The sequence below is a fragment of the Schistocerca piceifrons genome, chromosome 1, assembly GCF_021461385.2.
Source record: "Schistocerca piceifrons isolate TAMUIC-IGC-003096 chromosome 1, iqSchPice1.1, whole genome shotgun sequence".
NCBI classification, from domain to species: Eukaryota; Metazoa; Arthropoda; class Insecta; order Orthoptera; family Acrididae; genus Schistocerca; species Schistocerca piceifrons.
Window position 1 is genome coordinate 616788222 of NC_060138.1, and position 25885 is coordinate 616814106.

Genomic DNA, 25885 nt, shown 5'->3' on the forward strand with positions numbered 1-25885 from the left:
TCAAGCACGATGGAGCTCCAGCGCATTTCAGTCGAAGTTTTCGTACGCTTCTCAACAACAGATTCGGTGACCGATGGATTGGTAGAGGCGGACCAATTCCATGGCCTCCACGCTCTCCTGACCTCAACCCTCTTGACTTTCGTTTATGGGGACATTTGAAAGCTCTTGTCTACGCAACCACGGTACCAAATGTAGAGACTCTTCGTGCTGGTATTGTGGACGGCTGTGATACTATACGCCATTCTCCAGGGCTGCATCAGCGCATCAGGAATTCCATGCGACGGAGGGTGGATGGATGTATCCTCGCCAACGGAGGACATTTTGAACATTTCCTGTAAGAAAGTGTTTGAAGTCACGCTGGTACGTTCTGTTGCTGTGTGTTTCCATTCCATGATTAATGTGATTTGGAGAGAAGTAATTAAACGAGCTCTAACATGGAAAGTAAGCGTTTCCGGACACATGTCCACATAATATATTTTCTTTCTTTGTGTGTGAGGAATGTTTCCTGAAAGTTTAGCCGTACCTTTTTGTAACACTCTGTATAATGGGAATTGTGACCATACGTCTGATAATTACGAAAAATAATGAGACCAGGCAAACGAGGCAATGGTGGCACAACCAAGTCACTACAAGTTATGCCCATGCTTGCCCAACCGTTCATTCCATGTCCTAATGCTGAATGGATAAAATCTACACCAGGCTAAAAATTGACAAAAATTCTTGCAAAGTTCCCTGCTATGACACAACGAGTATGTGGCTAATATAAATTCACAAGTCTGAAAATTAAATACATGTATGTACATTTAATCATTATTCTGGTGTCACCGCCAGACACCACACTTGCTAGGTGGTAGCTTAAATCGGCCGCGATCCATTTAGTACATGTCGGACCCGCGTGTCGCCACTGTGTGACCGCAGACCGAGCGCCACCACAAGGCAGGTCTCGAGATACGGACGAGCACTCGCCCCAGTTGTACGGACGACATTGCTAGCGACAATACGGACGAAGCCTTCCTCTCATTTGCTGAGAGACACTTAGAATAGCCTTCTGCTAAGTCCATGGCTACGACCTAGCAAGGCGCCATTAGCCTTACCTAGTTTGAGAGTTATCGTATAAATGTCTCAAGAAGAACGTTGTAAAGCAACAAAGAATAAAGTTAAGTATATTCCAAAGCTACGTATTTTCTTGATAGCAGTCATAACGTATCCTGTTCCAGACTTGACGCCAGTCGGCGTGTGTGTACGCGTGCCTTTCGGCTCCCTTCTCAGTGTGGCGTAACTAGCTTGTTACGCCACAACAATTATCATGGTGCAAACTCCCATGAGATAAACACACACAATAACCTCACCGTAAGTGGATCAAGCACACCAGGTTTCCATAAGGAATGCAGCACATAATTTTACTATATTCCGAAAACAGATCTCAAAATATGCTGTACTCTCATGTAATACTGACACACTACTAAATAGCTAAAATAACATTGCTCCATTTACGGACCCATTCTGTCACTACATGCCATTAACCTAGTATAGAAAAACAAGGAACAAATTTAATAAGAAAATTATCATAAAAAAGCGTTAGCAAAGGTTAACTGTCTAGCTGGAACACTTGGAGATGTTTTTATAAACCGCATAGAAAATGACTTCTTTGAGCAGCACAAAGAAATAGCACAGAAAGTAGTGAACTATGAAAGATATGTAAATGATATTACAATTATGATAAATGGTACAGAGCTAGACATGAAAAGTGTTAAACACAGTGTTAATAAAATGCACAAAGGTATGCAGTTAACTCTATAGTCAGAAATAGACAATTCTTTGAATTTTCTTGACTTAACTATTAAGAAAGTAGGTATGGGCAAAACAACACTGCCTTTGAGTTGCATTTTTAAATGTGCTGGTTTGCATTTAAACACGTGGTGGGTGACATCAGGCAAAATATGGGTATAGGGAGAAAAAGAGGCGTAGATTGGAGTTACTAGAGAATATTAATATATATAGTTTCTACAAAAAAGAGTCTGATAAAATTTGAAATGAACGGGTGGACTCCAAATAAGAGAATTTTTTTGCCTTTTTTGATGAAGTTATATAGCAATATGTACTAACCACTAATTTGCTATAACTTATAAATGGTTAATGTAATAGCCTTTATTTTGGATAAAGTAAATAGGATAAATAGTCTGAATTAAACAGTCGTAGTTTATCACTTTGTATATCCTTCACATTATGTAGTTACAGGTCAGTATATATGCACCTTGTTATTGTGCTAATATAAAAAAAAATATTAACTTGCTTAATTTGTATATTTAGGTTCAGATTGTTTTTGTGTCACTATGGCACACTTAGATGTTCAATGTACTTTTCAACTGCTTTATAGCATGGACTGAGTTGTTTTCAAAACTTTTGTTTTTTGTTGTGTTTATTGTTGTGACTTGGCAAGACAGCCAAGCCACTATGAGATAGCCGAAAGGCACGCGTTTAAGCTCACGCAGGCTGGCATGAGGTCTGGAACAGTTAAAGAAGTTGAGTCTAGTAAAAAAGTACGTAGCTTCTGGAATACTTAACTTTAACCCATAATTGATGAACATCGGTCTGACGGTACATGCATCACAAGATAAATAGCAAATGATAATGGCGCTTTGCTAGGTCGTAGCAAATGATGTAGCTGAAGGCTATGCTAACTATCGTCTTGGCAAATGAGAGCGTAATTTGTCAGTGAACCATCGCTAGCAAAGTCGGCTGTACAACTGGGGCGAGTGCTAGGAAGTCTCTCTAGACCTGCCGTGTGGCGGCGCTCGGTCTGCAATCACTGATAGTGGCGACACGCGGGTCCGACGTATACTAACGGACCGCGGCCGATTTAAAGGCTACCACCTAGCAAGTGTGGTGTCTGGCGGTGACACCACATTTATCCCATTGCATAAGATAAAGGAGCTTGCGGATCTAGACTACCATGTTAGATGCTAACTACCATGTTAGATGCTACTAAATATAAATGGCAACTAAATATAAATAGCAATGTGGTAAATTACTTTCATATGTATCTGTTGTGTTAGCTAATATCTTATACACACTCTGATATCTATTATCATAGGTTGTTTTTATCATTACTTAAAATTGCTGGAATGTGGTATCTACACTGTAGTTTCAGCTTTGCTTTAACTATAGTGTTGCTGTTGTCACCATATAAAAAATAAAAAGCTTTTTTAAAATTGTTTATGTACAATTACATATATTGTAGAATTGTCTTTCAGTTTATTAATATTAATTTTTGATGGATATATACTGGTATAAAACACACAGATTTCAGTAACTCTTCTCACCTTTCCCCTCCCCTCATATTTTTCATACAACGAAGAACCCCCCCCCCCTCCTTCCTTCCCACACAATAAGTATAGATTACTTAACGCTCCTTTCCTTTACATTCTTCCCTATTCTCTGTCCCCCTCCTCCGCCTCTTCAAATACACAACACAGCCAGTCCTTTTTGCTTGTGACATATAGTGTTCCGACGCGATACATAGTTATTATATCTAGTAAGTATGATTTTAATTTGTTTTTGTAATTGCCTGTGTGAAATATTGTAACAAACGACATAGTAATGGGGCGCATGGGACTGGCGTTTTATAGTGTGTGTACAACATTTTGGTTATAATACTGTATTGAGACGAAACTTTGTTTCTTTGTTATCGTACCTTATCGACTATGCTTTGCTATCTAATTTTAAAGCTGTAAACAATTTATGCCAGTGTTTTGATTTGTGTACCAGTGTTTGATTTGTGTTTATATTTAAATTAGAGACTAGTTTCGTTAAAACTTTACAGTGGCGCCATCTGGCGCCTAATTTGTACATGATGTAGGTCTTGCTACGTTTCTTGTGTTTCTATACTACGTTCATGCCCAGTAGTGACAGAATGGGTTACCAGGCAAATGGGGCAATGTTATGTTAGCAAGTTAGTAGTGCGTCAGTCCTACATGAGAGTACAGCGTGTTTTGAGGTCTTTTTCCGGAACATAGTAAAATTATGTAATCCAATGTAAACTGTGATTTTTGTTTTGACCAAACAGAGAAGATTATGTGAAGACCATACAACAATGATCAAGTTATTGTCATCAGAAATATGGTACGAAAATTGATGCAGCCCATTTATTATGACTTTGGCACAGCCATTTCGAAGGAGTCGTTTACTGAGATGTGTTGAATGTAAATGTGAGCATTTGTGTTTGATGTGGAGCCTTCAAACAAAACTTACAGGAAATCCTAAGGTTACAATTGACAATACAGGATTCGAAAATCCATCGCATCAAAACAGGAAGTATGGGATTTTTGTGCTGTACTTCATGCCCTAAAATTGTTGCGGAATCATTTGCTTGACGATGGTTATCGACTACAATCTGTCAAAACCGCTCTGTATGTTAATTCAACTTAATGAACTGGCATAGACATACAACAAGTCCGTAAAGGAATACTGAGAAAAGCTTAGTAATAATAATAATAACAATAATAATATAGTAAAAGGTGGAGAATCTCGACTACATTCACACGTCCTTTTGAGTGAAACATGTGTGAGCAGTGTTCCTATAGTGCAGTGTGGTGAGAGGCTTCACACTGATGTCACAGCTCGCAGACCGCCCGCGCGTGATCCATATCGTGTATTTTAGCGTCCGTGCAAAAGGCCAGTGAGAGACTACATCAGCAATAAGTTTCTCATCACACATACACAACAAACCCAGGGGTCGATGTACTATGAATGACGAACTTGCAATTTACATGATCACCGACGAGACAAACAAGAGAATATCATGAAGTATCTGACACTTATACAGACATTTCTTTGAATTTGTTGTCTATAAACGCGGTTTTATTCTTAATTTCATTTGAAAGAGAGTAGTTAGACCTGATGCTTGTACAGATGGGGACGGATTCACTTGCCTATGTGGCTGTCTCGCACAAACCCATTCAGAATATCTGGAAGTCCATATTCTATAGAACATTACAATCAGTACGAACAGTACGTAAACAGAAACACAAAAAGCTTCAGGAAAGCCTTACATGAGCTTTTATGCCTTAATTTCACATTTCTTTCGAAGTTTGAAGCCTAAAAGAAATGAGAAGCAAACACTCCCACACTTTATGGTACAAGTTCTGAAACTTGGCGCACTATTTTACTTGCGGGTGCAATACATGTTGTATCTGACATCCGTGTGCTGGGTGATTAAAAAGTCAGTATAAATTTGAAAACTTAAAAAACTACGGAATAATATAGATAGAGAGGTAAAAATTGACACACATGCTTGGAATGATATGGCGTTTTATTAGAACAAAAAAGAAAAAAAAACAAAGTATTGCTAGACGCGTTCACTTTGAATTTTAATTCCACTCCTGAACTTTTTTTTTTCTTTCCATCATTGCTTCCTCGATGTACGGTTTGAATAGTAGGGGGCGAAAGACTACAGCCTCTCTTACACCTTTTTTAATTCGAGCACTTCGTTCTATGTCGTCCACTCTTATTATTCACTCTTGGCTCTTGTACGTATTGTACATTGCCTGTCGCTCCCTGTAGCTTACCCCTACTTTTCTCAGAATTTCGAACATCTTGCACAATTTTAGATTGTCGAAAACTTTTTCGAGGTCGACAAATCTTATAAACGTGCCTTGATTTTTCTTCAGTCTTGCTTCTATTATCAACCGTAACGTCAGAATTCCCTCACTGGTGTCTTTACTTTTCCTAGAGCGAAATTGATCGTCATCTAACACATTCTCAATTTTCTTTAGCATTCTCCTGTGCATTATTCTTGTCAGCAACTTGGATGCATGAGTTGTTAAGCAGACTGTGCGATAATTATCGCACTTGTCAGCTCTTGCCGTCTTCGCAACTGTGTGGATGATATGTTTCATGAAGTCAAATGGTATGTCGCCAGACTCATACATTCCACTCACCAACATGATTAGTCGTTTTGTTGCCGCTTCTCCGAATGATTTTAGAAATTCTGATGGTATGTTATCTATTACTTCTGCCTTATTTGATCTTAAGTCCTCCAAAGTTCTCTTAAATTACTTACACATATACTTTATCATATAGATTAACAAGTGTTTGTGTCACGTGATTTCTGCGGGAAGTACGAGGACTTACAACCAGCGCTACTGCAGAATGTTACCCTTGCAGAAGGACAACTGCTGTGGGTTATATACGAGGGGTCGCTACCACAGTTCCTACGGACCGTGCGACTGTACCGAACGGCATCATTTCATAGGCGGTGGATTCGTGGAGGTGGTCCGATAGCATGACCTTCCACTTCACTGAATATCAAACTGTTGGATTTCTGGTTAAGTGGACATTTAAACGAATTAGTGAATGTTCAAGACATCGTAAATGTGCAGTGGTTACAGGAGTGTGTGATCAGTGCGTGTGATGCAATCCAAATGGTGACAGGTGTTTGAAAGAGTACGTGATTCACTGCAAAGAGCAGCGGAGGGATGTGTCAGGATGCGTGGTAACAACTTGCAGTTATGTTCCTGCTTGTCTACTTCTACGGAACAGACAGAAAGAAATGAGAGGAGAGATTGGCACATGTCCCAACACATGCTAGTTTCTGGGAGTATCATTATAGAGACTGTTCTTGATTTGACCATCACTACTTCCTGGAGAAATATGTGACACTGTTTCATAAACATCCTATATTTCCCCGTCTTTTGCGTAATTTTGTGTTAATGTCTTTCAGTCAAAGTGTACTTGTTAATAAATAGTACACTGTTAGCAACGATACTTAATGCTCTCAATATTTGTAAATTACAAATTCCCAATGTGAATATTCCTCAATTATTAGGCAGTTAATGAAGTCCATTTAGTTAATGTTAGTTCATTCGTAATTTTCCATCTCAAAACTACCAAAAATGCGGCAAATTTAATTAGTTTCACAATAATTTCAATTTATATGTTAAGTAATTCTACTATTTGTTTTTTCTGAACTTATTAGCGTGGTTTAATGTGTTTACTATATTAGAGCGCACAAAACAATTTTAATACTTCAACAATACGCGTAATTACTCACACCGCATTGCATTCCAGTGGCACATTAATTATTGTGAAACAGTGTTTGAAATATGTACTTTTACAATTTCACAGGGAATGACAGTTTTAATTTGCTTTCGGGTAGTCTGCCGGGGAGTCCTTAGAAAAAGGATATTTTGAACAGTAGACGTATTGCCATCCGCAGATGCCTCTTACTGTTGGCACTGGCTCATATATCTGCCACCTCCTGTTGTCGATCTTAGACCGTCTGTAGTCGGAAGACGCTTCATGCGAAAGATGGTTGCGAAAGTAAGCCATCAGGGCTATAGCAGCTGCCCTCAGTAGCCGTGCTGCGACTGCCATCTGCCGGAATACGCCGCGAGTGACGGGGACTGTCCACATGGTATCGTCTTACGTCTACAGCTGGCGTGACGTAAAGTTATCTTGTCCCTGAGTTATGCGCTTTGAGCTAGTCTCCAAACTTGGTCCCACACTTTCACTAACAAGGGCAGGCCGCCAATTGTGAAATTCAGATTCGATTCATACTGCGCATAATAAAAGCTCATGGCCAGATGTGTAATGTGGCAAAGCACCAAGATGCACTTCTCAGCCGTTGTCGAGAAAATCGACAGTTAAAAGAAACAGTTGCGATGAAATACTCCATACGGTTAATGATTTTTCCACAGCGTGGTGGCGCAGCGGTAAGCGCTCCGGTATGTAATCCGAAGGTCGCCGGATCGAATCTCGCACCATGCAACTTTTTTTTTTTTTTTTTAGTATTTCTTTTTTGTAATTCAGAACTGGCGACTTCGAACATCATTATGTTTTCCGCAAACAAAGTTGTATTTCACAAATGTTATTAATTGTCTTCATAATGTTAACCACGTATAGTTAACGGAAGACGTAGAAACGATATTCCGAAACGAATACGTATAACGTAAGTCAAACGTTCGAATTAGAAATGAGACCCCACGAACACAAATTCGCTGTGGCAGGTATGAAATATAAACTCCGTTACTCGCTCTTTACACTTGAAGGACAGATGTTGAATGGGCCGAAACGAGCCGGCGCATAACAGCGTAGTTGCCTGCTAACTTCGAAGAAGGTAGATGCGGTCCCTAGCGCAACTTATAACATCGTCGAAAATCAGTGCTCACGGGAGAGTTTTGGTACACCCTGTTAAAAAACGGAAAAATGGAGGCGGTACAATTGGAGAGCGAGCCGCCTTCACCAACATGCATAAGCAATTCATTAATAGTTTGTTTATATATATATATATATATATATATATATATATATATATATATATATATATATATATATATATATTTGAATTACAAAAAACTAACATTAAAAAAAAATCGCATACTGCGAGATTCGATCCGGCGACCTTCGGATTACGAACCCGAGCGCTTACCGCTGCGCCACGTCGCTGTAGAAAGCTATTAATCGTAGAGAGGATTTCAGCGCATCGGTTTGTTTTAACTGTCGATTTTCTCGTCAACGGCTGAGAAGTGCATCTTGGTGCTTTGCCACATTACACCTCTGGCCATGAGCTTTTATTATGCGCAGTATGAATCGAATCTGAATTTCACAACTGGCGGCCTCCACTTGTAAGTTGCAAAACATTGTGCAGTTCTATAAGCACCATTCACAGCCGCCAGACTCTCAGAAAGTCTTGATTGGGTGAGTAGATGTTCAAAATGAAAGAGTAATTCTCAAAATACGTGAAATAGGTCCATGTAGGAGCAAGGAAGGAAGCATATCCCAGCTATATGGGTGGACGGTTAACAGAGATCCAGCGGCCCGATTCCTCCTTCATGGGACCTCTTGGCTATGCGCATGCATGGGGGATATTATTTCTTAGCATTTCTGAGGAACAAACAGTCTTTGCTGAGGCGACGATTCTGCTTCGGCACGTAGGTCACAATAAATTTTAAATTTTTTGAAGGAAAGTGACGAAACTAAACCGGAGAGTCTATTTATGCACTTTCTACTGACTGTGCTTAACCCAGGCGATGATCAGAGTGTTTGGCTGTTCTCCATCTTCCAGAATGTGCTTTTAACGTTACTTAAGCCTTCTTGAGTCATGGTAAGGCGACAGTACTGTGAGAATTACTTACGAAACACTCTTGGTGCATTTTCAGTGTAGTCTGATGTTCATTGGACGATACTGCTTCTGACGTAATAAACTTATATTAAATATGTCTGAAACGGTTCTTGTTAACCTTAACATAAATCAGCTGTGGAACTGAAAAATCATCAAAAAATTTTCAAAGAGGTTCTAAGCCTTCGCTCAGATGATTGATTTAGATCTGTTTCTCATACCGTTCTTGTGGCTGCAGGTGTAACTTATTTCTTTCAAATGTAGCACATACACCTCAAACGTAACATCCGGCTGAACGACAGAATTTACAAGACTTATATAAAACATTACTTCAAGAGAAATGTTCTACAGAGAAAACTGTTTGGTTCAACTAAACTTATAGAACCTTCTTCCGCTGCTATAAAATTTGCCAAGCCCCACTAACCTTGTGGTTTATTACACTTGACCTGCGCAATCCATGTATTTGTTGAAATAAATGTGTGTAACGTTTAAAGCACTCTCGTCTCTTTAAATACAAGGGTTATCACTATCTAATAAACTTATTCCAAAGAGGAAATTGTTGGCTGCATTGATAAAAGGACAAAAACAGTCTCTGTGCGCAGTTCGGGTCCACGCCGTAGACTTGTCGTGAAAAGGTCGGTATAAAGTCATCAAAAGTGTTTCGTATTAATACGAAATTACATTGTTAATCTCTTCAAAGAAAAAATGGCTCTGAGCACTATGGGACTTAATTGCTGAGGTCATCAGTCCCCTAGAGCTTAGAACTACTTAAACCTAACTAACCTAAGGACATCACATGCCACGCCCGAGGTAGGACTCGAACTTGCGACCGTAGCGGTCGCGCGGTTTCAGACTGTAGCGCCTAGAACCGCTCGGCCACTCGTTAATCTCTTCAATTCAGTGGTTACACAGAGTAGTATAGTTCTTACATACTAATAATCTGAATATGGCTGCGTTTTACCAACAGTTAAAGATTTTGTATTGGTTTCAACGAGTGTAAATCCGGCTTCATCAGAAATACATGTAACTAAAATTTCATATTGAAAAAACGCCAGATAATAAAGCGATCTACCACTTATCCAATAAAAATTGGTCTCAGCGCACATCGTTGTATACATTATTAAATATGCTGGCCCTATGATCGGGGCTTTTTTAGCAAGAATATTTAAAATCCGGAAATAAAACCAATCAAATATAATGTCAGATCATGTTGTGAGCTGCACGCCCTGATCATAGGGGGCAGCATACAACAATGTGCGCTGACAGCATATTTTCACTGATCGCTTCATTATTTGGCGTCCAACAATGTGAAATTTCAGTTACATGTATTTGTAAAGGAGACAGAACCCATGGCCAAAGGTTGAATAAAACCACCTTTTGTTGCGACTGCCTCGCTGCTTTGGATTCATTTACTCTTATAGAATAGATAAATCAGAAATCTGGACTGCCACTGACCGCTCTATGGGTCAACTACGTAATCGCTTTGAGCGTTATTTGTTTTCCTCTTCGACGGTGTTGTAGCTCTCGCAGTCTCTCGGTACTGGACTTTTTAGTTATTTGTATTTAGACGCTAGCTTCCCTCTGGCACTTTTTCTATAATTCTGCGCACCTTTACGAGTCGTATGAGACGACATCTTTCATTATTTTGATTTTTTATTCAGTTATATTCCTGCGAATATTTTTATTGTCTTACTTTTGGTTCTGGTAGCGCTAATGATTCATACTTTTCCACGCTACGCCAGTTTATAACTTCGCACAGAGGTAATTCGTAACAAGGACGCACATACGCTTACACTGGTACTGTGACGCCAGAGACAAAAAAAATACAGCGCGACAAACACGTACAGACGTGCGTGATCCATCCGTTTTAAGCTTAATCCATGGTTTTGCACATTACTAGCTTCGTAGATATTAGCGATTCATATATGATGATCGTCACGTCAGAAAGTTCGACCGACAAGCGAACAGATGTTTTCACCCCAGCAGTAGAACTAAGCCGCAATATTCATCTCCTACAGATAGTCACACTATATTGCAAAAAAGTCTTCCGCCGTTTGTCGTGTTCGGCGGCCTTCCGCAAGTAGCCGATTCACTGGAATGAGATTTTCACTCTGCAGCGGAGTGTGCGCTGATATGAAACTTCCTGGCAGATTAAAACTGTGTGCCGGACCGAGACTCGCACATGCCCACTGAAGCCAAAGGTCCCGAGTTCAAGTCTCGGTCCGGCACACGGTTTTAATCTGCTAGGAAGTATCATATCAGCGCACTCTCCATTTCATAGTGAAAATTTCATTCTTGAAACTTCTCCCAGGCAGTAGCTAAGACATTCTTCCAGGTGCACTAGTTCTTCAAGCTCTGCAGGGGAAAAAAATGCTTCAAATCGCTCTGAACACTACGGGACTTAACTGAGGTCATCAGTCCCCTAGAACTTAATACTAGTTCAACCTAATTAACTTAAGGAAACCACACACATCCACACCCAAGGCAGGATTCTACCCTGCGACCGTAGCAGTCGCGCAGTTCCGGACTGAAGCACCTTGAACCGCTCGACCACCGCGGCCGGCTCTGCAGGAGAGCTTCTGGGAAGTTTGGAAAGGCTGAAACGAAGTACTGGAGGGATTAAAGCTGTGAGAACGGGTCGTCAGTCGTGCTTGGGTAGGTCAGATGGTAGAGCACTTCCCCGCGAAAGGCGAAGGTCCCAAGTTCGAGTCTCGGTCCGATGCACAGTTTTCAGAGTGAAAATTTCATTCTCAAATTACTTTGCAGGTCTCCTGCAGAGCCGGCCGCGATGGCCGAGCGGTTCTAGGCGCTTCAGTCCGGAACCGCGCGACTGCTACGGTAACAGGTTCGAATCCTGCCTCGTGCGTGGATGTGTGTGACGTCCTCAGGTTAATTAGGTTTACCGAGTTCTTAGTTCTAGGGGACTGACGACTTTTGCACGCGCGCAGTCGTGCTGTCACCGCAAATGCCAAACAGCCTCGAAGACAGCTCGAAAACACGTGGAAGATTCACAGTGTCCTCAAACCCTTTATAAAAATATCCTTGTAATTCTTTCAAGGCCACAATGACTTCTTCAAACCTCGCGCTTTGTTTAACGCCAGTGGGCTTAGGGAACTGGATTGTCTTGATCAGAAAGTATCCCATTTCCAATGCGATTTGCCTTTTAAAAATATCCCCATCCTATCACAAAGAAGTTACCTTTTAATTTGTTACTGTGCGCACTGTGCTGTCAAGTCCACTTAAAAAGCAAAGTCTGCAATCCTTTCTGGATGTTCTAATTTTCCTTCCTACACTCCTTTTTCCTTCATAAATTCTACAAAAGTGAGTTTTAAATCGTTCGAGGTGTGCCCCTTGACAACCAACACACTTTGCTGTAGTATAAACTTTGAGGTTCGCCGATGACATTGTAATTATGTCAGAGACAGTAAAGGACTTGGAAGAGCAGTTGAACGGAATGGACAGTGTCTTGAAAGGAGGATATAAGATGAACATCAACAAAAGCAAAACGAGGATAATGGAATTTAGTCGAATTAAGTCTGATGATGCTGAGGGAATTAGATTAGGAAATGAGACACTTAAAGTAGTAAAGGAGTTTTGCTATTTGGGGAGCAAAATAACTGATGATGGCCGAAGTAGAGAGGATATAAAATGTAGAATGGCAATGGCAAGGAAAGTGTTTCTGAAGAAGAGGAATTTGTTAACATCGAGTATAGATTTAAGTGTCAGGAAGTCTTTCCTGGAAGTATTTGTATGGAGTGTAGCCATGTAGGGAAGTGAGACATGAACGATAAATAGTTTAGACAAGAAGAGAATAGAAGCTTTCGAGATGTGGTGCTACAGAGGAATGCTGAAGATTAAATGCGTAGATCACGTAATTAATGAGGAGGTTACCATGAGAAAAAGATTGAATAATCAACGAAATGAGTCGGGGTGTGGAATGTCAGAAGCTTGAACGTGGTAGGGAAACTAGAAAATCTGAAAAGGGAAATGCAAAGGCTCAATCTAGATATCGTAGGGGTCAGTGAAGTGAAGTGGAAGGAAGACAAGGATTTCTGGTCAGATGAGTATCGGGTAATATCAACAGCAGCAGAAAATGGTATAACAAGTGTAGGATTCGTTATGAATAGGAAGGTAGGGCAGAGGGTGTGTTACTGTGAACTGTTCAGTGACCCGGTTGTTCTAATCAGGATCGACAGCAGACCAACACCGACAACGATAGTTCAGGTATACATGCCGACGTCGCAAGCTGAAGATGAACAGACAGAGAAAGTGTATGAGGATACTGAAAGGGTAAAGCAGTGTGTAAAGGGGGACGAAAATCTAATAGTCATTGGCGACTGGAACGCAGTTGCAAGGGAAGGAGTAGAAGAAAAGGTTACAGGAGAATATGGGCTTGGGACAAGGAATGAAAGAGGAGAAAGATTAATTGAGTTCTGTAACAAGTTTCAGCTAGTAATAGCGAATACCCTGTTCAAGAATCTCAAAAGGAGGAGATATATTTGGAAAAGGCCGAGAGGTACGGGAAGATTTCAATTAGCTTACATCATGGTCAGACAGAGATACTGGATTGTAAGGCGTACCCAGGAGCAGATATAGACTCAGCTCACAATATAGTAGTGATGAAGAGTAGGCTGAAGTTCAAGACATTAGTCAGGAAGAATCAATACGCAAAGAAGTGGGATACGAAAGTACTAAGGAATGACGAGATATGTTTGAAGTTCTCTAACGTTATAGATACAGCAATAAGGAATAGCGCAGTAGGCAGTACAGTTGAAGAGGAATTGACATCTCTAAAAAGGTATACTTCAGTTGATTGATGAAAGGAGGAAGTACAAACATGTTCCGGGAAAATCAGGAATACAGAAATACAAGTCGCTGAGGAATTAAAAAAATAGGAAGTGCAGGGAAGCTAAGACGAAATGGCTGCAGGAAAAATGTGAAGACATCGAAAAAGATATGATTGTCGGAAGGACAGACTCAGCATACAGGAAAGTCAAAACAACCTTTGGTGACATTAAAAGCAACGGTGGTAACATTAAGAGTGCAACGGGAAATCCACTATTAAATGCAGAGAAGAGAGCAGATAGGTGGTAAGAATACATTGAAAGCCTCTATGAGGGTGAAGATTTGTCTGATGTGATAGAAGAAGAAACAGGAGTCGATTTGGAAGAGATAGGGGATCCAGTATTAGAATCGGAATTTAATAGAGCTTTGGAGGACTTACGGTCAAATGAGGCAGAAGGGATAGATAACATTCCATCAGAATTTCTAAAATCATTGGGGGAAGTGGCAGCAAAACGACTATTCACGTTGGTGTGTAGAATATATGAGTCTGGCGATATACCATCTGACTTTCGGAAAAGCATCATCCACACAATTCCGAAGACGGCAAGAGCTGACAAGTGCGAGAATTATCGCACAATCAGCTTAACAGCTCATCCATCGAAGCTGCTTACAAGAATAATACACAGAAGAATGGAAAAGAAAATTGAGAATGCGCTAGGTGACGATCAGTTTGGCTTTAGGAATAGTAAAGGGACGAGAGAGGCAATTCGGACGTTGCGGCTACTAATGGAAGCAAAGCTAAAGAAAATTCAAGACACTTTCATAGGATTTGTCGACCTGGAAAAAGCGTTCGACAATATAAAATGGTGCAAGCTGTTCAAGATTCTGAAAAAAAGTAGGGGTATGCTATAGGGAGAGACGGGTCATATACAATATGTACAACAACCAAGAGGGAATAATAAGAGTGGACGATCAAGAACGAAGTGCTCGTATTAAGAAGGGTGTAAGACAAGACTGTAGCCTCTCGCCCCTACTCTTCAATCTGTACATCGAGGAAGCAATGATGGAAATAAAAGAAAGGTTCAGGAGTGGAATTAAAATACAAGGTGAAAGGATATCAATGAAACGATTCGCTGATGACATTGCTATCCTGAGTGAAAGTGAAGAAGAATTAAATGATCTGCTGAACGGAATGAACAGTCTAATGAGTACACAGTATGGTTTGAGAATAAATCGGAGAAAGACGAAGGTAATGAGAAGTAGTGGAAATGAGAACAGCGAGAAACTTAACGTCAGGATTGATGGTCACGAAGTCAATGAAGTTAAGGAATTCTGCTACCTAGGCAGTAAAATAACCAATGACGGAAGGAACAAGGAGGACACCAAAAGCAAACTCGCTGTGGCAAAAAAGGCATTTCTGGCCAAGAGAAGTCTACTAATATCAAATACCGGCCTTAATTTGAGGAAGAAATTTCTGAGGATGTACGTCTGGAGTACAGCATTGTATGGTAGTGAAACATGGACTGTGGGAAAACCGGAACAGAAGAGAATCGAAGCTTTTGAGATGTGGTGCTATAGACGAATGTTGAAAATTAGGTGGACTGATAAGGTAAGGAATGAGGAGGTTCTACGCAGAATCTGAGAGGAAAGGAATATGTGGAAAACACTGATAAAGAGAAGGGATGGGATGATAGGACATCTGCTAAGACATGAGGCAATGACTTCCATGGTACTAGAGGGAGCTGTAGAGGGCAAAAACTGTAGAGGAAGACAGAGATTGGAATACGTCAAGCAAATAATTGAGGACGTAGGTTGCAAGTGCTACTCTGAGATGAAGAGGTTAGCACAGGAAAGGAATTCGTGGCGGGCCGCATCAAACCAGTCAGTAGACTGATGACCAAAAAAAAAATGAGGAGGTACTGAACAGAATTGGGGAGAAGAGGAATTTGTGGCACAACTTGACTAGAAGAAGGGATCGGTTGGTATGACACGTTCTGGGGCATCATAGGATCACCAAGTTAGTATTTGAGGGTTGCGTGGAGGGAAAAACTCGTAGAGGGAGGCCAGAGGTGAATACACTAAGCAGATTCTGAAGGATGTAGGGTGCAGTAGTTACTTGGAGATGAAGAAGCTTGCACAGGATAGAGTAGCATGGAGAGCTACATCAAACCAGTTTCTGAACTGAAGACCACAACAACAACAACATTTGTAGCCCAGTATTCTCCTAACCAGGAGTCCTGTCTCACCTGCCATCGAACTTTTCGAATTGCAACTACATCTATTTTCAACCCATTCATTTCCCTTTTATAAATCAGCTAATCTACCTGAGCAATTACAGCTCTAAGACTCTACGCTCCGAACTATAGAGCGTCTCTGCTGATGACGACATCGTCGTGGGTATTGCCCGCCCAGAGATCCGAATGGGGGACCATTTTGCCTCTGAAATATTTTACCCAAGAGAATGACATTATCAATTAACCATACAGCACAGCCGCATGCCGTCGTGAAAAACTGCGGCTGTAGTTTCCCTTTGCTTTCAGTCTTTCGCAGTACAAGCACAGCAAGGCCATTTTGGCTGATGTTATAATGTCAGTCAGTCAACCGTCCAGGCTCTTGCCCCTGTAACTATTGAAACTGCTGCTGCCCCTCTTCAGGAACCACACGTTTGTCTGGCCTCTCAGCAGATATCCGTCGGTTGTAGTTGAACCTACGGCTATCTGTGTCTCCAAGGTACCAAGTCCACCACACCAACGTCAAGGTCCATGGTTCATTAGTGGGGGTGGTGTAAATTATAATCGGTAAATGTACACCTGATTAAAAATTTTATCATTACATTTTGCACAGCTAAGAGACTTCCGAAAATCTCTCCCTTCTAAGTGAACCACTCACCTTTGAACTACAGTACAGCTAGTGCGGAAGACAGACGTTGGTGTGGCAATGTCGGGACACCCATGAAGGTTATTCACTAGTAATTTGTTATCACAACTGAATTAATGTTAAGCAATCGGTTTGTTTAATTAGTAGCAGAACACAGATCCTATGGTAGTATTCGTTTTTAGCAATGACTACATGCTATAACAAATACGACCACTGATAAAATCATTAATTATGTACTGTTAATTACTGGGAACATTTTGAATAATAACAGTTGAAGTATAATGCCACTTTGGAATACGGTACCGTTTATCTGTTATTACGATTCTGACTCTTACACACACGACGTTGAAGCCACAGTCCAATCTGGCATTTATGTAAGTCAATTAGCAGAGATAACTGTTCCAGTTATTTCAAATAATCGGTGGTAGATACATTTTGCGTACTAAATCAGTCGTGATACCGTTTCGCCAATCCGGTCTCGTCAGTGTTATTTCAGAATAAAATTCAGTCATCAGTGGCACAAGCAGAAAATTTATTTCGCTCTACCGGTTTCAACAGACTAATCTCTCTACAGAAGCTTGTTATTGATTTAACAGGTATCAATATCTTCTCCACGGAACCACAATGGCATTACATGTCGAAAAACGAACGTAGAGTAAGTGATAAGATCTGCGTTAATAATTACTGAAATATATATATATATATATATATATATATATATATATATATATATATATATATATATATATATATTTCGATATATTACGGCAGTATGCTTCTGTGAATAAGAGATTGACGCCGGCTAAACCAATATTAAGCTTCTGAAGATGACATATCAATCGTTTGAAACCGGTAAATTGGAATAAAGTTATTAATTTTGCAACTCAAGACTGAATGTTAATCTGAAATATACACCACACTAGCTGAGAGAATGAAAGCTACGAATAAAGTCATAACCGAGTTTTATTGCCTTTGACGCCTATAATGAGAGGACTCGCTTCGTCTCCGTACTCCTGGCCCAGACTTGAACGACTCTTTACAGTGCCTCTCGTTCACAACAGTTACGATGCAGATCAAGGAGAACCAATGGCGGAAGAAAGGATCTATCATTCCGGCCAAGGTGCGTAGGTCATTTGCACACTCATCATCAGGCACGATAGGCGAAGATTCGACGATGTAACCATCCTTCTCTGTTTCCTGCCATCTTATCATTTGGCTGTAGTCACCAGTTCATTCCACTGCTAAAACTATGCAACACGGTGGTTTTGCGTCTGTTTCGTGATTTCTCAGTGTTCTTTCTACGAGGGGACTTTAAAAAGTAAGTAACTCGTTATTTTGACAGGTCAAGGAACTTCTGTTCAGTGCTACACTAAAGTTAATACTGACACCGATACATGATAATGTTTTTCGATATAGTCACGAACTCTCTGTACACAGTGAAACGTCCCCTTAGAACAATTATACGTGACTGTGCTTAAACTGACACACAATATTTTTTTAGCGCAACGCAATCTGACTTTCAATAATCCCTACAAAAGAATGGCTCTGACTAACATTAACCTATACCTTTCACAAATCACTTACCTCACCAAAAATCTTCGTTACTCGAACTACTGCAATACAGTGAGCGCCACTACTGCCAGCTAAATAAAAGATTCATACTTATTAGTGTTCAAAAGTCATAATATATATAGCAGTTCATGACATCCAGTCTTACAAATTTCAAAACTCCGCCATTTCTCTCCCCACATCCACCACTGCTGGCGGCTCACCTCCAACTGCACAACGCTACGCGCTGTTCACATCCAGCTTCCCAACACTACAATGGCAGACAACAATGCAAACTAGCCACAGACTGCACACAGCACAGCCAGTGATTTTCATCAGAGCGCTACGTGGCGTTACCAATATAGAAACCTAAACAGCCTACTTACATAGCCCCCATGCTCCACACAAAAAATTTTGCAAATTGTTTTGGGCACTGGCCAATACAGATTTGAAAAAATTTTTCGTAACTACAATAACAAAGAAATCAAATGCACACACTTATTGATACAATGTTGGTCAAAAGCTAAAATTTTCTCACAGTCCATAAAGACAGTCCTGATCATTCATCACAGTAAAATTGCAGTGTTTTTCTCAAAGTCTGAGCAGTAAAAGAAAATGCACACGGAAGTAGTGGATTTCCATGCAGTATTGAAGAAGTAGTGTTGTCCTTCCAACGGAAAGACACTGCTGACTCTCGACATGCAGACAGGTAATGGGCCACAACAGAGCAAACCCACAACAGAGTCATTCGAAGTTTTGAAGACTATTGGTAGGTAGGTCATCACAGAGCAGACCACTGTAGTCCTGTTAGAGATTACAGTATTGGTGGGCCACCAGAGGTGCAGACCCACTGCAGTCCTTGTAGAAATAAAGGTAATGGTGGGCCATCAAAGATGCAGACCCACTGTAGTCCTTGTAGAGACGGCCAGCAGCCATCTGTTGCAACTGTGCAGGTGCACAATCACCATCGAAGAGTCTTGAGGACAATATAGCAAGTCCATAAACCACCACTTGTGCACTCACAAACTTTTTGAAATTGTCCTTAGAACCGGCAATGCTGTTATCCAGTCCCTTGCTGAATTATTAACACACGTGCAAACACTAACAGTCCCTACTTCTCACATATTGTCCATATACTATGACCAACAGAGACATATGCAGTGAAATGTACCTTACAAGTTACTTAATTTGATGAACTGGTGTCAATTACAATTTTATAACATAAGAATACAATAACAAAGGTACAAAATGCATCATTAAAAACATAATATAGATAACATTTGTAGTAATACAGGCTTTACAAAACAATAGAAATAAACATATACATCAGTGTTACAAGAATTATGACATAAGTACATATATAAAATAATGAGAATAGTTTTCGAAACATTAATTTCACACATGAGCATTAAAACAGAACAGAATAAATGATGTCCAAACATCTTTACAAAGAAAATAACTTAGTATTTGAAAAATTCTACAACATAAATCTTATTAGCTAAACACATAAAGACAGGAAAAAGACAAATTCACATAGTGTAATAACACAAAAATACAGGACAGGGTTTGTTTTCAGTGTAACATTTGGTACTGCAGTCCAACCCAAAACGTCATTCCATAGATCTTTCGTCATCTCAACATTTGTTTCCACCAAAAAAAAATCCTATCCAAGCATGCTTTCTGTATTTATATGTTCACATATTTCTTACCTCATCATTTATTTTCCATTATCTTACCTCATCATTTATTTCCAAGAAAATCCTACCTAAACCTGTTGCCCCTAAACCCTAATTTTTGTTCATATCCTCTTTCAAAATCCTTTTTTGGCCAAACCATTTTCATATAGCTTCTCAATGCATTTCATCCAATTCATCACAACTCGTTCTCATATATAGTCTACCCCCTCTTAAGCTAACTTATATCTACTGAGCTCAGATCCTAACTAAGGTAATGCAGCAGCGCAAAACAATTAACACAAACAGCAATGACAAAAAAATGGAAATTGGCAAAGCAATTGCAATATTACAACTAATATAAGGCACTGTGCAGCAAACAAGAGAAATAAATCCGTAGTAAAACTGGCTTAACAGAGTAATACAAAGTCAAATTCAGTAACACTATGCCTGGCAAACAGCAGCAGCAAATGTAATAACTTATATCTAAACATGACAAAGCTCAAGCAGAAAAAATATTACAGTAAAAATGGCCATGTTTAATACCTATGTCACATCTTAACACTAGGGTGATGCATCACGAGAACTTACTCTAGCAGACAAGTTACCAAATTGTAAAAAAAATTATTTATGCAGTTCCTGTGAAGGGAAATGTCTATTTATGTTCCCTCGTTTTCTTGGAAGTAGATCATAATTTTTTTTACTGGATCTGTAGGCATAAAATAACTGTGTTAGTACATCTATTAAATTTTATTTTAACCAACGCTGCAGTGCAGCTAGAAACTAGATATTAAACAAAATAGGCAAAGCAAGGCGTGAAACGTCATTCGCTAGCCATAAGGCATTTCATAATGCAGTAAACACTCTTCCAACTAGCAAGACACTAGACATGAAATGCTTCTCATCATTTCATTTCAGTAAATATCATAAATTAAGAACTCTACAGTGTAATCATGTTTTCAAGTTTGAGGGTGTCGTATTTACGATGCTTTCTACAAAGAATGTCAACAGCGAGGATAATGGCCTTTTTTTTTCTCCACCTGTGCCTCTGAAAGGCACACACTAATGGCTTTTTTCCAGGCGATTGTCGTGCAGCTGGGTGCCCACGACGCATTACGTGAAGGTGGTCACTTAACTTTCTTACTGAAATGTTTACGACAGCAGTTTCCGCTACAGTGACAGTCTCATATAAAAACATTTCACAGGTCAAGAATTTGCGTTACAAATCTGTAGAAACAAAATCGTATTGATATAACAGTGTCAAAAAAATTTTCGTCGGCATTGTAATACATTCATGCATTTACATACATTTCATAACTCTTAAAGTACGATCCTTGGTTTCCAACAACCTTTTTCACAAACCAGAGTCCCTAACCACTACTCATTATTCCTTACCTTATTCGTCGACACTTCCTCAATATTTCATCATAACAGATACGTAGTGTAATCAAATAACTCATATAGCATCAGCTTATTGATCATAAACATACTGCAACAGCATAATACACATAGTCATCGTAATAATAACATCATAACACCTCAGTCAAATCTCAAAAACGTCGTAGCTTTCTGCAATAATGTCAAAACCTAAATAAAAAACCTCTGCTCATTTCAACAGTGTCATCTACCTCCAACGTACTTTAAAAATCATGATCCCATACCAAATACATTATTCAGAGCTCTCATAGTATCACAATGGTTCCGAAAAAATATGAACAGTTCACACAGTACAGACAAAATACAATTTCGTAAGTGTGAAGTTATCCATCTGTGTAATTGCGTAAACATGTGTCACTGATGTAGAAAAAAATATTTGTTTCTCTGTTAAATAATCAGATAGATGTGCAATTTATGTGCTAGAGAAATATGGTACCGATGTGTAAAGTTTTATAAGCAAATACCTTATTAGCTAGGGCTCCTTGTGCTTGCCAAACACATGGTACACAAAGTAGGCGTGTACCCCCTGAGGATTAATGTAATTATACCCTCAGGTGTTACAGATTACATCAATGGAATGAAATGTATCACAGAAAACTTTCTTTGTAATTCAAAAATCTTGAAAAATAAATGGTTTAAGTACAAAATTAATCACTCAAATACGTGTACTGTAGCGCTAAACTGTGCATCTTGTTGTAAGATAATCTCTGTGGAAGTGTCGTAGTTATCGTCCTCCGAAAGCTAAGTTCTGCAGAAGTCAATGTACTTACCTCATGATAAACAAAAGTGAAATGCTTTGCGTATAGATATCTTAGTTATTACGCTTATTGCCATGATGAAGAAAGTACTGTACTGTAACGTATTGTTGTGCTACAGAAAAGGCTGTCTCATTGTAGCTATACCATAAAAGTTACTACTAAAACATGTTTTACTTTCCAGAATATAACAGAAAAACTGTGCAGATATAAAACCGAAACACCGCAAAAGCAACATTGTAAATTGTCACTCATTAGTAGTGTCGTGATAAAATCGTGTAGCTGTCACATAAACTAACCACTGTGTCATCTGGTATCTCACAGAAAGTACTTTAAATCCAGAATGTATTTTCAAGTCAACCAAAATGTTGCATTAAAATCTCATTAGCAGTACTGGTACATGTTCTAAGTATGTCAGCCTCATAGTCATTACCTAATCGTGCAACTAACAAGCAAGAATGCACACACACAATAACACTGTGTCGTCTGTTCACTATAGCAACGCATTCGTAATTACTGTCTAAATATGTTCCCTGGGTTCTAGACTGGATAGTTAACTTCAAAACATTGTTGCATGTTAACAGTTTCTCAGTGTGACAAATTGTACTAGTAGCGTGAAGTGAAAAATTTTATGGCAAAGAATAAGCTAAAAAGCAGATTATCTCTCAATAAACGGTTTTGCATGTGAAATGTGGTGTAAACCTTTACTCTTCCTAGTACACAGAGTTTCAACTTCAACGCAGTTATCATGTGGTATACGTCGGTAAGGAATGCTAAATTTTTTCTCAAGGTTAGCGTCTACGTTATTTTTCTTGGAGCCAGCCAGCGCACGAGTCTGCCTGCAGTGCGAGTCATTGTCTGCCTCTTTGTTGCCGCACGTCGTTACTGGGATTTGGAGGTCTAACTTCTACGAATTCACCTTGTCGAGAGGGCCCTGCTCTGTTTGAATCCCGCCAGTTCTGATGGAATTCAGGTCTGTCGTTTTGTCGGTAGTTTACATAGTTTCTTGTTTGTTGGTCAGGTGGTGGAGAATTTCTCCCGGAATCGTAATTGCGCGCTGAACTGTTGCGTCCCCCTTGATAATAATTGTTTTTGTTCCCATATTGTCTGTTTCTATGGTAATCTCTGTCATATTCATTACTACAGAAATGCGATCTTTCTCTGTAACTATTATTCTGCCAACGGTTGTCATACGGGTTGTGTCTGTTTCGGTCACGATTTGTGTTGTGAGTATAGCCTTGTCGTGTCCAGTTATTATTTCTTTCATCGCGGATTTGCGACGGATGTGACCTGTAATTGTTGTGTTCCTGTCTTCGCGTTGAGCGATTGTCAGTGTCAATTTCTAATTCTTGTAACAGTCCCTGAAAAGCTTCAATGTTGTCTTTGCAACGCCCTGCCAAAATAATATATCGCAAATGTTCAGGTAATTTGATTAAGCAAATGCGTATGAGTTCTGAGGGGCTGTATGGGTTTGACAGGTACTGATTCTTGTGCAACATGTCTTCAAAATATTTCACAAGACTGGAAAATTCAGATTGTTCGAAATGTTTCATCATTATGATGCTATGTTTTACTCGGTCTTGTGTAGCTTGAGACCAATATGCTGAGAGGAAGGCATGATAAAATTCTCCTTCACGGTGGCAATCGTGAATGACCGATCGCATTCTTACAGCTGGTTCATTCTCTAAATAGCCACACATAAATTCTAATCTGTGCTCTAATGACCAGTTGGGAGGAAAACAATGAGGGAATTGACGGAGCCATGCTTGTGGATGAATGTCGTTGCCAGAATTCTAAAATGTTTTGAATTTACGTGTAGTAATGAACAGCTTATATTCAAAATCATCATGTCGGCGAGTCGCATGTCGGTCATTGTTACGTCGTTTCGGCGGCTCCATCTCAAAATTCTGTGTACCTTGCCAATTTCTTTCATAATTTCCGAAGTGCCCTGTGTTATTATTTTGTGGCTGTTCCATATTTCTATGTCCCTCTTCCCGTATTGGAGCGCGAGTGTCCTCTAAAATAGGTAATTCCTGTATTACCTGTGTCAACTGATCTTGTACTTCCTGGATTTCTCTTTGGTGTTGCGTATTAATTTGATTCTGATTTTGTTTGAATCTCCTAATTTGTTCGCACTCTTCTGTGTCATTAAAGACTACCGGTTTTGTGTCATTCAGATTATCATCTACCTTCGTCGATAAATTATTTACCTGATCCGAAAGTTCAACTACTTTCTCTGATAATGAACTAATTTCCTCCATGTGTCTTTCTGAAGCAATTTTCAGAGTATCTACTGTGTCCTTTAAGTTTTCCTGAGTTTTTGCAAGTTGCGTAACCGAATCGGTAGATGCAACTGAGTCAATTTTAGCTTGCAAGGTGTTGTGATTTTCATGAACTATAGTTTGCAGTTCCTTTACGGCTGTTTCGTGATTCTGTAATGCATTTTCTTGACATGAAAAAATAGGTTGGAAATGCTCACAAATTTGTGTTTTTACGTCATTACAGACTTTTTGACATTTCGATTCGATTCGATTCTATGTAACTCAGTAGTTAAATCTTCACGTGTTTGTTCAAGTGTGGTGTCTAACTTTTGAAGATTTTGTTCCATTGCGTCTAACTGTTACTGTGTTTGTCTCTGGTGTTGTTCCATTATTCTAACTTTTGAAGATTTTGTTCCATTGTGTCTAACTTTTGAAGATTTTGTCCCATTTGTTTCTGATTTTGTTCAAGCGTTGTGTCTAACTTTTGTAGCCTTTGTCCCATTTGTTGCATTAACTGTAATAACAATGCACTGGTGTCTGAAACATGTTCCTCAGTGCTTTTCGGCAGTGAAGTTGCACCGGCAACATTCACATTTTGACAAGCAGAAAATGTGTGTGAGAAAACGGTGAGGACCCAAAACCTGAATCTGCAGTATTTGCAAGATTGTGTCCTGTCATTCGAGATTCCTGAGGCGGGCTGTTGCCGACCGATCGATCGATAATGCTTCCCTGTTCACTAATTGTTTCACTGTCTACACCGTTGTTTGCCGCCCGCTCCATTTCCCTATGCACAATTACCAAATTACTATGTTGAACATTAGTTAATTCATTATACGGTGGCGCTAACACGCTGCTTTCGTCTTCACTGTCATTTCTCAGTTTACTTTGGAGCCTAGTATTACGTTTTTCACACGCCATAATTGTCACAATATTTCACACGATAACACAGAAAAGCACAATTTGCAGAGCAAAAATAAGAAAACACATTAACATAGCACTGAAAATAATATCTAGTTAATTGCAAGCGCAGCTGCGAAATACTTGGTGCAAATCTACATGCATGCCACAACTGTTTTACTGTACAGCAATGAAATACTGCAACTACAAAGGAGATTCTCTCTACAATTACATGCTAGCAATAAACAAAATCTACACTAAGTACACAAACTACAACAAAAAATCAGAAGATTCCAGTGAGGTATCCTCGGCTAAGGGTCGACATATGAAACGTCCCCTTAGAACAATTATACATGACTGTGCTTAAACTGACACACAATATTTTTTTAGCGCAACGCAATCTGACTTTCAATAATCCCTACAAAAGAATGGCCCTGACTAACATTAACCTATACCTTTCACAAATCACTTACCTCACCAAAAATCTTCGTTACTCGAACTACTGCAATACAGCGAGCGCCACTACTGCCAGCT